Genomic DNA, 14,141 nt, shown 5'->3' on the forward strand with positions numbered 1-14,141 from the left:
GTTGTCTGACTGCTTAGGGCCCTACATAACAGCCTCCAGGAGGAAGACTTTGGTATTGTCAGAGTGTGCTGTTGTGCATAGCCTTTATTTTTTTTTCCTGGGAGTATTGTGCTGCGTGAGAGCCGCAGTGTCCCGTGCAGCAGCAGAGATGTCTGAAGGGATGAGCCCTTCCCGCAGGGATGGCACTTCCAGGTTAAATGTTCTGGGTGCTCGAGCCGGGTGCCGAGGGCTGGATTTTGACCAAAATGTATTAAACTTCAGAGGTGTGACCTCTTCAATTTCTGCTTATTAACTATTGTATATGATTATTTAGGGGCAAGTTCCCATTTTTTTCAAACAAATGGTTCTCATGGAGTTAGTGAATAGCATGTCTGTGGAAAGATTTAGCTTGTGTGTGTCTCTGAAATACTTTACAATACAGTATATAAAATATACTCTGAAATACTTTACAATACAATATAATACAATACAATTATAACAATAATAATTGTTAATAAAATCCCTCTTTAATTCTCTGAAGTCCCTTTTGGGAAGAACAACCAGAAGACAAGATTGTGGCTCCTCGTAACACCCTTGGGGCTGTCCTACTTTTTAAGTACTGGCTTAGCTTTGTTAAATGCCTGAGCGACTGGTTTTGTACATTATATTTGTGCTTTTAGGTGCATATCATTCTTTTGTTTTATGTGTGATTTCCTCGGCACATGATGCTATAGGGAATTATGATAAAGTGCAATCATCTGTCCGGTTTTCTTCCTGTAGCCATATTATGTATTAAACTCTCAGGCCCCATCGTGTTCTGCAGGAGATTATCCAAGAAATGATAAATCCTCGGTAGGAGCCATCAAAGCGTCATTGCCAGTTTGCAGCCGCTAAGAAGACCCTCACATCTCTTTCACTGTCACTGCATTATTGATTAGCCTGCAAAATACTGAAGCTGTATTGATTGCAAATATTTAGGGATGAAAAAAGAAACATTGTCCTCGAAGGTATTCGCAGCCCTCTCTTCTCTGTTAAAGAGAGCTTTTTTCTCTTGTATTTCTCTGGCTGTCTCTTAGCTATTGTATGCTGCAAGCTGATGTGTTCATCTGAGGGTACCGGCAAGATGGGCAAATGGCTGCCTCACCCTGCTGGGGCCAGTAGTCACCAAAAAACTGAGAGCGACAAGGAAAGGAAGAAGAGTGTTTAGGTAACGATTGACCGGTTTGCACACACATAGATTTGGACAGCGAATAAAATTAATTTCCTATTTGTGTTTGAATTAATTTGTATTTAAAATTTATCCTAATGGCCCTGGTAATCTAGGCCATGAGGTCTGAAACAGTCCCACGTAACCTGCTAAAACCTCAGCACGTTCTGCCTCAATATTCATGGATTCTCCTAGTTCAGTTATAGAAAAACTCTGCGCAAAAGAGCGAAGACACAGACCTGACAAAAATCTTACCTTGTTGATCCATTTGGGTGAAATCTAAAAGGGGACTTTACAAGTGAATACCAGTGAAGTACTCAACAAAGTACTTCAACAACAACAATTTACCCTGCAAATTCAGCAAGTCACTTCTTGCTGTCCCTTCTCCAAGAAGTCCCTGCTTAGCGACGTTGGCACATGCAGGTGGTTTCTGCCTGGTTAGCGTACAGTTAGTTCGCTGCCTGGTACTTAAGCTGAAATCATTAACATGTGTCTTGTGCGTTACCTGAATGAAAGGCGAGTTCACGGGTTATTATTGCCCATTTTTTCTCTTTGCTCCTGCACTTCCCTGTTTCGATTACAAATCCCCCTCCAGGCACAAAGCAAGCTGGACACCTACAGTGCAGCTAAAGAGTTATTTGTTCCCTAGGTGGACACTAATGAATGACTGCAGTGCTGCCCTGAGTGAGGGGGTCCCCACTATTAAAAGTTTAATAGAAAGATCTGAGAAGCTGGGAGCCAAGAGGAGGAGGAGGGGACAAGGAGCTGTGAGTAACTCAGTAAGTGCCTTCTCTGTTCCTTTGCTGTAGCGGAGATTATACCATCCATTAGGACAGGAGCAACTGGAGAGAGGTCAGTTCCCTCTGCTTTCTCCTTTTGCCTTCAATCTCACCACAAGCTGTTGAAACTGCAAAAATACGTCGGTTCCTTTCCACTGTAAAATCTCGGAAAGCAGCAGGAATATGGCCCATCTGAAAAACGAGCTAATTCAGGTTTCCTTTCACTTTTCTGATTTCCTATCCTTTTGTTTCCCTCCTCTGCTCTTTGTTCTCTTATTTCTTCTCTAATCCCTCTCTCCTTCTCTCTCTCCTTTTTCATCTTTTACTCTCCATACCATTCTCTCTCTCTACCTTGTACTTTTCAAGACTTAGGGTAGATGCGTGTAATTTGGGGGCTTAAAGGTTCTTTTCCATTTTTTAATGGTTCTCTCTATAAATATTCCGATGTCCACACTGATTCCTGTCCACGCTAAGTGATGATAAAGTTTCACAGAACTGTGGAGATACTCATTGCCCCTTATTTTAACCGAGGCAAATATAAACATCCTCAATTTTTCTCGCTCCCACTGAATTGCAGGGGAGTGAGATCTAGTTTTAGTTTTACTTTTAGTTTTTGATCTAGTCCCCATTACTGTAGTGCCTGTCCATGTCCAAGACCATACGAAGAAAGAGGATTGATTATAATCAGAGGGAGAAAAAGATGTATCCTTTAGTTTCTCTGTTGTATATTACCAAGAATATTATGAATATCTCTCACATAATCCTTATAAGAAACAAAATAAGTCCCTTTTATGCCATTCCTATTATAATTCCAAGAAAGAGTTTTTTGTTGCAGGTTGAGGCCACCAAAATGTTTGGGGTCCTGGGGTACTGGAGGGTGCTGCTTGCGTTGCAAGGGGCAGCCAGGGAGCGATGACAGGAGCAGCTGCCTTGCGCTCGAGGTGTGTGAGAGGGTTAGAGTTGTGCTGCAGTGCACCGGAACCATGGGGATCGAAGTTTGCTTTCATGGTGGGATATCATCACCTTCCACCTCCTCTAATTTGGCTATGGAGTTCTAGGATGAGAAACCTTTGCTAACCTTTTGATAGCTGGTAATAATGTAATTGGAGGAACCGAAACACAGTGCGTGAAGCTGTGGACCCCATGTGTCATCTTTCATGCAGATCTCTTCTAGAAGGCAATGCAAGAACGTTTTGAGCCTGTAGAAGCATCCAGAAAAGAGCACTAATACCTGAATTTGATGCTTGATCTCTTTGAAACAGTCCAATGAAGAAAAGGCCTCCAGAAATGGTGTTTCCTATCCAACCTGTCAGAACAGGTTTCTTAAGATTGCTGTCGGACAGAACATGCCGGATTCCTGTTTGGAAATATCTGGAGCGGATCCACAAGGCTTACTTGGGTTTTCCTTTCTCACTGCCTCTTCTTCCCTCCTTCCAAACATCGGTCTTCTGACTGAAATACGGCATTGGGACAGATGTAAGGCTGATAGCTTTACTCGCAGAGTAACTTCTGGAGCTGAGTTAGATGTCTTCTGGTGAGAATATTTCAGGGGGCTGCATTTTCCTAAGCATTGCGAGGATACAATATCTGTGCCCTTCTGATTTTTTTTTAAACAAACCGCAGTTTTAAGTCTGCTCTAAAATTTGTCCTTTGCTTTTTTCTTAAATTTAACCCATTTAACTCATTTATTTGATAACATGATAGTAATCAGATTGTACTTGAAGTCAACATATGCTTTAATGTTGCTCTGAATACAGTTGCTCTTCTGAGCTGAGGCCTGTGTTTGGAACTTAAATCTGAGTCTGGGACTTGAGAAAATATAAAAATAGGTTGCTCCTGAGAACACAGACTGACAATTTCTGCTCTTCCCTCTGTCTTCCATAGACACAACATTAAAGTTCAATTATTGCATGAGACTCATTCATATTTTCTTGATATTCATTATTATTTTAAGAACACTTCAGTGTTCTTACTAGGCACAGTTCTGAAAACCTGCAAGGACTGGAAGTTTCTCCTTTTCTTACCACGATAAAAAGAAGTGCTTGAGAGAAATAAGTGCTGCGTGACAAGCATCGTTATTACACTCCTTGGTGTTGTGCTCACTTCTTATGCCAGTAAAAATTTCTTTTCACTTTTCTTAAAGCGCTATCTTAATATTAGGGGTTTTATATTTTTTGGTGGAAGCTGTTAAACTGACTGCCGTAATGATCGTGTTCTTTTCAGTAGTCACTCAGAGCAGATAGATTGGAGGGAATTGCAATGCAAAACTCCCCTTAAAGCGTGTCAGGTGAAATCTGAAGATCGCTTCTGATTGTATCCCTTTCTATTTGGTTTTGGGCTTTTTTGCCACAGCTGCAGACTATATTCCAAATTACTGATAATAACGACAAGCTGCTCTGCAATCTTGTCACAAGCACACTGAAACAACATTCAGTCTCTCCTGAGCGTGACTGCAACTCTACATGATCCAGAACCTGGGGGTCTGTGCTGTTCCCTTTTGGTGAACGTGGCGATGGAGGTTGGGGGAACAGCTGACTTTTAGGTTAACTAACTCTGCAGTTAGCTACAGCCCAAGATTTCTGGATTTTCTCATCTAGTCACAGCCTTCTCTTGTGTGGCTTGTGTAATAAGAGAAGCCAGAGCTAAGTGAACTGGAGAGGTCAGTAAAATACTATTGTTCAGTCCTGTTCCTTGCTTATAAATTAAGTTGTTCCTATTTGCAGAGATGTCCTTTCAGTTGTAATGCTTCTGCTTTTACTAACAGGCCAAAGAATAAAAGTGTTTAGCAATAGTAAGTTAATAAAATCTTATAAAATGAGACAAATCACCCTGCATCTGAAAACAAAACAAAACAAAAAACATGGAATCTGTCAACAAGCGACTGATGGAAAAACACCTCTGACTGCATTTTATTTGAAGAATAAAAAGAACACAAGTCTTTGAGCTGGTTAAGAGAAGCTATCTATACCTGCTTCTTTTGAATCCTTCTTCAGGAATAATATTTTTCAGGGCTTGATGCTTGCAGCTGCATAAGAAAATAAACTTTTGTCATGCAAATGTAATTCTTTGCTTTTAATAATTTTAATAGCAACATTGAATTACGTTAGTTATCTGTTTAATGTGCTAGTTCTGGTGAGGACTAAAATTATAGGTTTCAGAGGAAGACGTAGAAAAGCTTTTGGTGGCAAGCAGTACATTTACAGACTGCAGTTACAAAATAAGCAATTAGAAATACATTTGGGCAGAAACTGAGTGCTGCTCTGAAACTTCTAGTGACTAGGAATTTTAGTAGTTTTGGATGAGTTTTAAAGAGCTGACAAATACTTCACAAAAATGACGCATAGAGTAATAAATAATGTAGGCACGTGGGTTTGTTGGGGGTAAACTGTGCTTTCCTGTGAGAAATCGTAGAAACAGTAGTTATGAGCTATTCTGTGATAGAAGTGGGAAGATTCTTTTATTTCTGATATATCATACTGAATTGATTTTTTAGGAACTCTTCTGGGTTATTTTCCTGGACAGAGGGTGAGTATATTGTATGTTTATAACACTTAAAGAAAGCCTACTTTCTTTCTTTATATCCTGTATTAGTTTTCTCAGACACTCAGGAACCAAAGCCTATACCTGAAGAAGATCATGGATATCACAGCAATGAACTTGTAAGTTCATGGGTCCCAAAATAACCATAAAATAATGTTATAAAATATATAAATCTATAGTTTTATTGTTTTTATATTTAATAACATTGTATAATATTTTCATATATTTATATGTAGTACATTTATGTTTTTATAGAACTACGTAATAAAATATAATCCATAATCAGTGAATCCAACAATAATATTTAAATTCTATATATTACATATTGGGGAAAAAAAATAAGCAACTGCAAATACGATCCATAAGAAACAGCTTATCAAGAAAGAGATCTGTCTAGAAATGAACAATAAAACACTGATAGGGAGGAAAGTTCATCTGACGTAGCATCCCTTTCTGGTTTTTGAACAACTTAAACAGAAGTTGGCATCTTCCTTTCATCTGAAGATGCAGTCAGAAACCTTCTCCAGAGTGTAGACATCTAATTATTTCCATTTACAGAGATGAGTAACGTTGCTCTCTGGCATGATGCCTCACTGGTTAGAGCTTTAGCAGTCATTGAAAGTCATCCATGTCCAGATCTTTTGCTGATCTGCAGCTTTCAACCAAACAGATAACATTGGTTATGTTATTTTTATTTTTACCCTGTAAAATTTAAAATGAAAGCCTCCAAGATTCACTGGGGGAGAATGCTGACAAGAAAGGTGCCAAGTGGCCCTGTCGCCTGACCTGTTGCACTCACCCTGTCCCTGCGCGCTGAATGGGCAGCCTCAGATGTCTGACGCCTGTTCCTGTGTTCCTCTCAGACACCTGAAAGCTAGAGCTTGTGCTCGGTATCAGCACATCTAACTGCCTTTTTAGCTCTGGCCTCTAGACAGATTTTGCAAATAGCCAAGCTGACGTGCATGATGACTATGGGAGTACTCATGTATAGAGTAAAACGTTTCTGGGCCCCAAACCTGTGCTGAAATGTTCACCAGCACTGGTCTGTGGGTCAGGCCTTTGTTCAGCATGTTATGTTGCTGTTTCCACTGAATATCCCTTTGCTTGTGCATAAAAGCAGCTTGGTGTACTTCATAGGACCGTCCGTTTGTCCTCGTGCACAGACAAAACAGAATATATTGTATTTCACACAGAATATTTTATACCTTGTCTTTGTCCACTGGGTTTCAAAAGATTTTGGTTGGCAAGGTGGCATCAATATACAGTAGAGCAGTTCTGTGCTAATATCTTGATGTAGCTCTTTTCCAAGTATCGAAGGAAGTGGAAAGGCTGAGGTGTGGACAGTAAGTGGTCAGCTGGAAGTTACTCAGCGGGCTGAGAAGTGATGTCTTACGGTGTTGAAGACCAAAGGTGGTGTACAAAATAGGAGAGCTGTAGTAACATGCTCTCGCTCCCACTCCTGCTGGTGAAGACTCTTTGGTTTGGGGACTAAGCTGGGACTTCTTGGCCTTGAGTGGGCAGAAACTGTATGTGCAGCGGGTGTCTGCTTGGGAAGGAGTTAGCACCCATGGTGTGCACCACGCACCTGCCCGACTCCAGAGGCTTTCAGAGGGCAGGAATGCCATCGCGTAGAGCTTCAGAGAGCCACGAGGAGAAAATGAAGCAATGAATATCGTAGGAGTTCAAAGAGATTCGGGCAGTCTGTGAAAGAGTAAGGGAGGAACATTTGCTCAGGTTTGAATGTGAAAGCTTTTTGTATGTGACAAAGCCACAGGTGTGGTTTTATTATAAGGTAAGGTGGGAAGTGGATTTTGATAAAATAGTAATGGGAATATTGTCTGCACTGTTTGCAGTCACCTAGAGGGGTAAATATAATTTAGCTGTGTAGGTGCAGGAAGATGCTGCTTTTTTAAACAATAGTTCTCTGCAATCACTTAAGACTACCTTTAAATATATTAATAGGGCAATTTTGCAGTGATGTTTGGGAATTACATTTTGACTTGCACGTGCAGTGGATGAATTAACAAGAGCCACGAAGAAGCCACTTTAACACCGATTTGGAAATTCCCACAAAGAGACCGTTTCTGTGAACAGTACTATCGGGGATGAGCCCTTCAGATGCCCGAGGTAAAGGAATCGGACCTTTCCCCCTGCCCCCGGCCCTGCCAAGCCACGCAGGGCCGCGCGCGCGGCAGCAGGGTCTCGGAGGCAGGCGGGCGATGCCCATCGCTCGCTCCGCGAAAGCGGCAGAGCGCGGGAGTCTCTGTGGCGCAATCGGTTAGCGCGTTCGGCTGTTAACCGAAAGGTTGGTGGTTCGAGCCCACCCAGGGACGGCGCCGCTCTTTTGGCTGCGCCCCCTTCCCCGGCCGCCAGCCGTCGTTTTGTGCGCGTGCGTGCGCGTGAGCGCGCCGGGGCGGGAGGACGGGAGATCAGCGCTGGCGGCCGGGCAGCCGCCGGGGGCTGCTGAGCAGGGGGGCCCCCGCCGGGGAGCGCAGCGCCGGCACCAGCTGCGGCCGCGCTGCGCCCCGGCAGCCACCGGAGCGGGGCGGCTCTGCCCGCAGGCTCCCCCCCACAGCGCCCCCCGAGCCCAGCCGCGGGCGGGGTCGTGCGCGGTTGCCCGGGTGCCCTCCCCGAGCCGCGGCCGTGGGATAAGCGGGGATGGGGCAGGGGGCGAGGTGCCCTCTGCATCCCGCGGTGCCCGAGCGGCGGTGGTTTTGTTTTCCGCGTCGTGGCGGCCGAAAGCAGCAGCGATAAAACCGGTGGGGAGAAACCTCGCGGCGGGCAGCCGAGCCGAGCCGAGCCGTGCCGAGCCGAGCCGAGCCGAGCCGTTCCGCCCGGTGCCCCGGGGCCGGCGGCGCTGGCAGGCCCGGCGGGTGCTGGCACAGCAGCGCTGCCTCTCCGCGCTCGCCCTGCCCGCCCGAAGCCGCTTTGCATAAATGAATGCTAAAAGCAATTACGCGCCGAGCTTCGCCTAAACGTATCAATTAGAAGTTGGCACCTTCGCCGTCGCCGAGCCCGTCAGCGGATTCAAATGAGCGTTTCAGCCGGGTGAAATACGGCCGCCTTCCAGCGAAGCCTGCTATTTACAGTTCGGAGAAAACCGAATTCGTATTAAAAATCCCTCCTGCCCCAGCGAAGTTGTATTTCACAGCTCTTTCTTTTTCAGCTCGCCTGTTTTAAATAAAGGATGCAGCCCTCTTAAAGGTCAGCCCGTGCCATTGATTTACCATCGATGACAAGATACGGCCCTCGCTAGCCAAGCTACCGGGGAAAAGACATTTATTTAGAAACACCGGAGAATCTTTTTAAAGTAAGAAACCCTAAATCGTCGGTGCGGTGCGCGTGCAGCGGTGCGCTGCCGGACTTTTTCCATCGCCCGGCTCCTTCCCGTTCCCTGCAGCACCGAGCAGCGGGTTGGGGTCGCCGGCTGCGGGACCCCCCGCTCCTGGGCGGCATCGCTTAGCCCCGCAGCATCTCCTGCAGCTCGGTGGGATTTTATTTTCACCGGAGCCGTTCGGGCGGTCTCCCTCCTCGACATCCCCGCGTTGTTTGCAGCAAGATTTGAGGGGCAACGTTGCTTGAAGGGCTCAAGCCCGGCGAGGGGACAGGGGACGGAAATTTTAACCCCCGCGACCGCCTGCCTGGCGTGCGGGCGTTACGAGCCTCCTGCGAGCGGCGGCACCGAAATTGACGGTGCCGGTGGGAAGCGGCTTCGGGAGCCCAAAGTCACCGCAGCCGGGCTCGGGGGCACTTAGGGCAGCAGCGCCTCGTCCCATCCGCCCGCGGTCAGGGCTGCGGGGAACGGGAAACGCGGTGCTTTTGGGGGAGAAGGCAGGGAATCGGGGCTTCGGGCGAAGTCAAAAAAAAATACTAAAAAAAAAACGAGAGGTCGCCGGAGCTTTCGGTTACCAGCCGCGAAGGCGGCTCGCACCGGCTGTGTAAAGGCGCACGACCCCCCTGCTCCTGGCCGATCCTCCCGGGTACCTGCAGGAAAACCTCCTGCGGCCCCTCCGCAAGCAGGGCACCCGCACCCGTGCCGAGCCGAGCCGAGCCGAGCCGTGCCGCCCCCGGTCCCCCCGCCCCGCCCCGCAGCTGCTCAGTGGCGGCCCCGCAGGGAGCCGGGGGGGCCTGCGCCGGAGCTCAGGTGGTCCTGGGGGGTCGCTGCTGGGGCTGTCCCGTGCGGGGCCGGCGTGCCGAGCCGTGCCGAGCCGCGCCGAGCCGCGCCGAGCCGTGCTATGCAATGCCGAGCAGCGCCGAGCCGCGCTACGCCGTGCCGTGCCGTGCCGAGCCGTGCTGCGCTGTTCCGAGCCGTGCCGTGCCGTGCCTTGCCGTGCCGAGCCGAGCCGAGCCGAGCCGCCGGGGAGAGCCCCCCCAAGCCAGCCGGCGTCCCGAGGGTCGTGTGGACGTCCCGGCTGGAAAGCGGGCGGCTTTTTTTGGGGGGACAGCCCTTTGAACTCCTGCCAGCCTTTAACGACTCGGAGGGCGGGCGAGGTGCGGAGTAAAATATTGCCGGGGTTAAGAAAAAGACGGGGCTCTGGAATATTTGCAACCAGAAAAACTGTGGAGCTCCCAGAAAGGGTGCACAAACCAGCCATCTTGAATATTTTAATCTCTGGCAAGTGTTTCTTTGGAACAAAATGGATGTTGGAGGGAAGCGGCATAGTTAACATTGCTGTAGCCTTCCATTTCTCACACCATCCCTCTCGCAGCGTTCAGCTGGCACGAAGCAATGAAACTGGAGGGAACGCCACAGCCTTTCCTCTGCGTGCAGAGGTCATAAATAATCGCGGTATGAGCACTGCGGGCTGGAAATTTAGTACCTCTCTAAGCGATGGTGCTTTCTTTACCCACGATTTATATTGATTTGTGGGCATCAATATAAGTCACATGTGAAGCTGTAAAATCACTTTCAGAGCTCATTCGACATAAACAAACGATTGGTCTGGATTCGCCAGGAATACTTTTGCAAAGATTTTTTTTATCCTGATTTTTTTTAATCCTTTTTTTTATCATACAGTACGTCGTTACTGTCACTGAAGTCAAAGGAGGTGTTCCCTCTGATCACCCTGGAAATTGCATCAGGCCCTGGGCTGAGAGTTTGTTGCGTATTCGTGATATGAACAAATTATTCTAAGGATTCATTGTTTGGCCATAAAAACCACTCTAGGCTGAAATTAGGCTCAGAAAGTCCCCAGGATTTTTTCCACTTTAACTAAAATGGATTAACAGCTGTCCTTTTTTTTTTTTTTCCTTCCAAAACTGATGGTGAAAACAAATACAACATGCTGATTCAGATGCTTTTTGTTTCCATAAAACTACGAAATTGCTTTATTATTATTATAATTATTTTCCTCCCTAAGAATTTTAAGTCCCTTAATGCTGGTTAGGCCTTTCCAAATTAAAAAAAAAAAAATTGTTTAAAGGCAAAAAGTGTAGCAGCCGACTGACAGAGGGGTGTGGTGAAAGCAGAGACAATAAGGCAGCGGTTCAGATGCAAGGCTTTGAAAGGCTCCTTCTGAGGGCTTATTTATTTATTTATGTTCTTTTTGCTGTTTGCTTACTTTGGACCTACTCTTTCTGCAGATAAGCTCAGCAGAAACAGCTCGGTTAAAAAGCCAAAGACACCTAATAAAAATAACGCAGAGGTGGCTGGAGACCATTGTCTAAAGATTAAAGAATAGGACTGCAGGGCAAAACTGCTTGATTTTATTGACTTGCTGATTTGCTTAATGTCAATTTAGGCAAAACTTCTTACCCTAGGTGTTAAGGCTAAGGTTACTGTTAAGACCTGTATTGTTCTTGTTAAAGTTTCTAAATTTTTAAGGCAGTTTTGGAGTTCTGATACACAGTTCCTGATATTTTCAGTACATTAATACAGATTTAACTTCTGTATCTGAACATTTTTGCTCTAATTTCTCTGTGCCATATTTTCCCCTGTGGACTGATGCCTTAAAATATATCTAGCATCTGTTTCATAGGCATCCTGATGTTTATACAGCATTTCTTGAGACTGTTTGGATCAGAAGGTACCATGAAGTCACGCAGCTTACCAGTCATTTTTTTTTCACAATTGGAACATGTAGGAACCTCAAAAGAACAGTGGTTTTGAGCAGCAGTAAGCAAAATTACTAAAATTCAAATGACAAGCCCCATCAGAGGCAAAAATTGCAAACTTGTATTTGTACAAAAATATTGCAGAGACTAGAAACAATAGGCTAGAAAAGCAGCTGCTGACTTCCTAAAGGACATCGTATCCTACAAATGAAAACTGCATTCTGTTAGCTCAAATTGTTAGTGTTATCTACAAAACAGGAAAATCTCAACTAGATTGAATAATACTGGGAATTTGGGGACTGCTGTATGGCCCAGAGAGAAAAGGTATATCAAATTAGTTGGAAGCTTAAGGAACTGCATTTAAATGTCAAGAACCCCCAGTTTATGTGGGAAAGGTGTGTAGGATGCCAGAGAGGAAACAGGGTGCAAAGAAAGGACTGCAGAGATAGACCTCTTTGTTTTGTTCATCAGATGTAAAGGACAAAGAAATTTGATCAAAACAGGTAAGTTTTTTTTTTATGATGACTCAAATGATACATTTTGCTTGAAGAGAAACAACAGTATAGTATTATCTCCTGTAAAAAATAAAGCTTTTATTCATAAAGTTCATTTCCCCTCATATACCTGAAATGTTGTTACATGAGACAAACTCAGATATTTTCCTCTGTTCAGTATTGTATTCCCTGATCTTCATCATAAGCTTTGGTGACAAAACCTGAGAGCTAGATTGCCCCTTCACAGGCGTGGGTGAACAGGCAGAGAAAGCTGCAGGACTACTTCTATCCACACATTCCAGAGGGGCAAGGGAATTCTGGCAACTTCCAAATAACCGAGGCCAAAGGGGTTGGTGAGTTTGCATTTTATTCTGAATGGGCAGGGTATTCTGATCATTCTGTTTTCTTGTTCCACACCAGGCTCTGCAAACAACTGTTAAATGCTTATTAGAGTAGTGCATGTATCGGCAAGGAATAATTGATTTAACAAGCTGAGCACTGTTTGTAAAAAAAAAAATTAAATTAGCATAGTTAAATCAGATGTATTGTTTAGAAAGTGATTGTAAAGTGATGCAGTAAAATGGCAGAAAAACTGCAGAGATCAGTCTTGGTCTCCTTTTCTTTTCACAGGTTACTTGCAAACATTTCTGGGTTTCTCAGACATGCGTGTCCTTCAGATTACTTCTCTAAATACTTCTTGTTCTACCTCTTGACTGAGAATAGGCAGTTACAGGTAGCTGCTAGTCAAAACTCAGAGCTTCAGTTTTATTTGGGGATGTGGTTTTTCTGACATTGCTTTTTCTTGGATGAAAAAAAGTATCCTGAAACTCACGAATTATCCTGGCAGATACTCCCCGTAATTTGCTCACTGTCAGCGGAGTGAAAGCGATACGAAAAAGGTCTGTGCCATTAAACACACCGTGCTTGGTACTGTTGGGCCTCCCAGGGCTGGCGGCCTTAGGTACTTCGAATATAAATGAGAGATAAAACTGGTAATTAATGACGTGCAAAGCCCCGAGTTCAGACAAATATTTGCAAAGATGTTTTATTCATTTGGCTTCAGCCTTTAGAAACGAGATCTGTTTTTGACCAGGTCCGAGTGAAAATGAAGAAAACTCGAAGTGCTTTTCCTCTTTCGTTTTCTTTGGGGCAGCGTGAGGCTCCAGGAGCAGAAGGTGGAGCTTCCCCACGGCAGCCAGCCTGGCGGACGCGCAAGCAGCAGTGACTGTCCTTGACTTCTCTATTATGAACACTTCACTCCCAGTTTGTAACTTGTTCCGTTATATAATTTTGGTCGTAGCTTCAAAAACAAGGCTCTTCTGTATGCCTAGCCTAAATATTTCCTTCTCTTTTAGTCATAAGATCCAGCACTTTCATTTTACCACTGTCACACACTTTAAAATCACAGATATGCTGGCTGGAAAGGATTTTTTTGTGGAAAGAAGATAAGATTAGCTGCAGTAGAGATTTATTATTAGAAAATGAATAGCCCCGCTTTCAAGATTTAAGAGACTTGTACAAATTACCCGCTGGACAGTTTTTTAGTTTCCAGTTCACATTAGTGCTGAAAGAACCATTTGGGGCCTATTAGCCAGCTTTTGGAAAGTTTTCTTGTAGTGGAAAAAACTGTCAGGGATCTGGAAATGGAGACTCATCTGGCCAGTGGATGTTCATAACATTCGTAATGACTTCAGCAGTCTTAGATGGAGCTGTTGGGGCTGGGCTGGGAGCGGGTGGAAGCCCCGGGGCTGGCCTAGCGGAGGACCCAGGACACGCGTGGTGCTGGGAAGCTGGGAGGTGAGGCCTGGGACAGGATCTGAGATCTCAGAGTCTGGCTGTGGCTGGGTCGACACCGTCTCTTTTAAACATGATGCTGTGCTAGAAATTGCAAGGGAAAATAAAAGAGTATTTCTAATGCACGGGGCATTTTTAGGAGCTTGAATTGTGCTTAGGGCACTTTGGGTTCTCCTACAAAGGCACTTTACAACTTCATACAGGCAGTTCTATGTAAAGATATATCCCTCTGAATTGGAAATGTTTTCAGTTTAGTTTGTGTTGCTTTGGAGGGGTTTTGTAGTGAAAATCATG

The 14,141-nt window shown here is 45.1% G+C and overlaps 1 non-coding gene across 1 annotated transcript; it reads left to right on the forward strand.

Annotated features, from left to right (window-relative positions):
• The first annotated feature begins 7,764 nt into the window (after positions 1–7,764).
• On the forward strand, positions 7,765–7,838 carry TRNAN-GUU (transfer RNA asparagine (anticodon GUU)). The gene has a single exon. It is a non-coding gene; the product is annotated as a tRNA-Asn (tRNA).
• The last annotated feature ends 6,303 nt before the right edge of the window (positions 7,839–14,141 follow it).

This window comes from Cygnus atratus, chromosome 2 (assembly GCF_013377495.2).
Source record: "Cygnus atratus isolate AKBS03 ecotype Queensland, Australia chromosome 2, CAtr_DNAZoo_HiC_assembly, whole genome shotgun sequence".
In the NCBI taxonomy this organism is placed as follows: domain Eukaryota; kingdom Metazoa; phylum Chordata; class Aves; order Anseriformes; family Anatidae; genus Cygnus; species Cygnus atratus.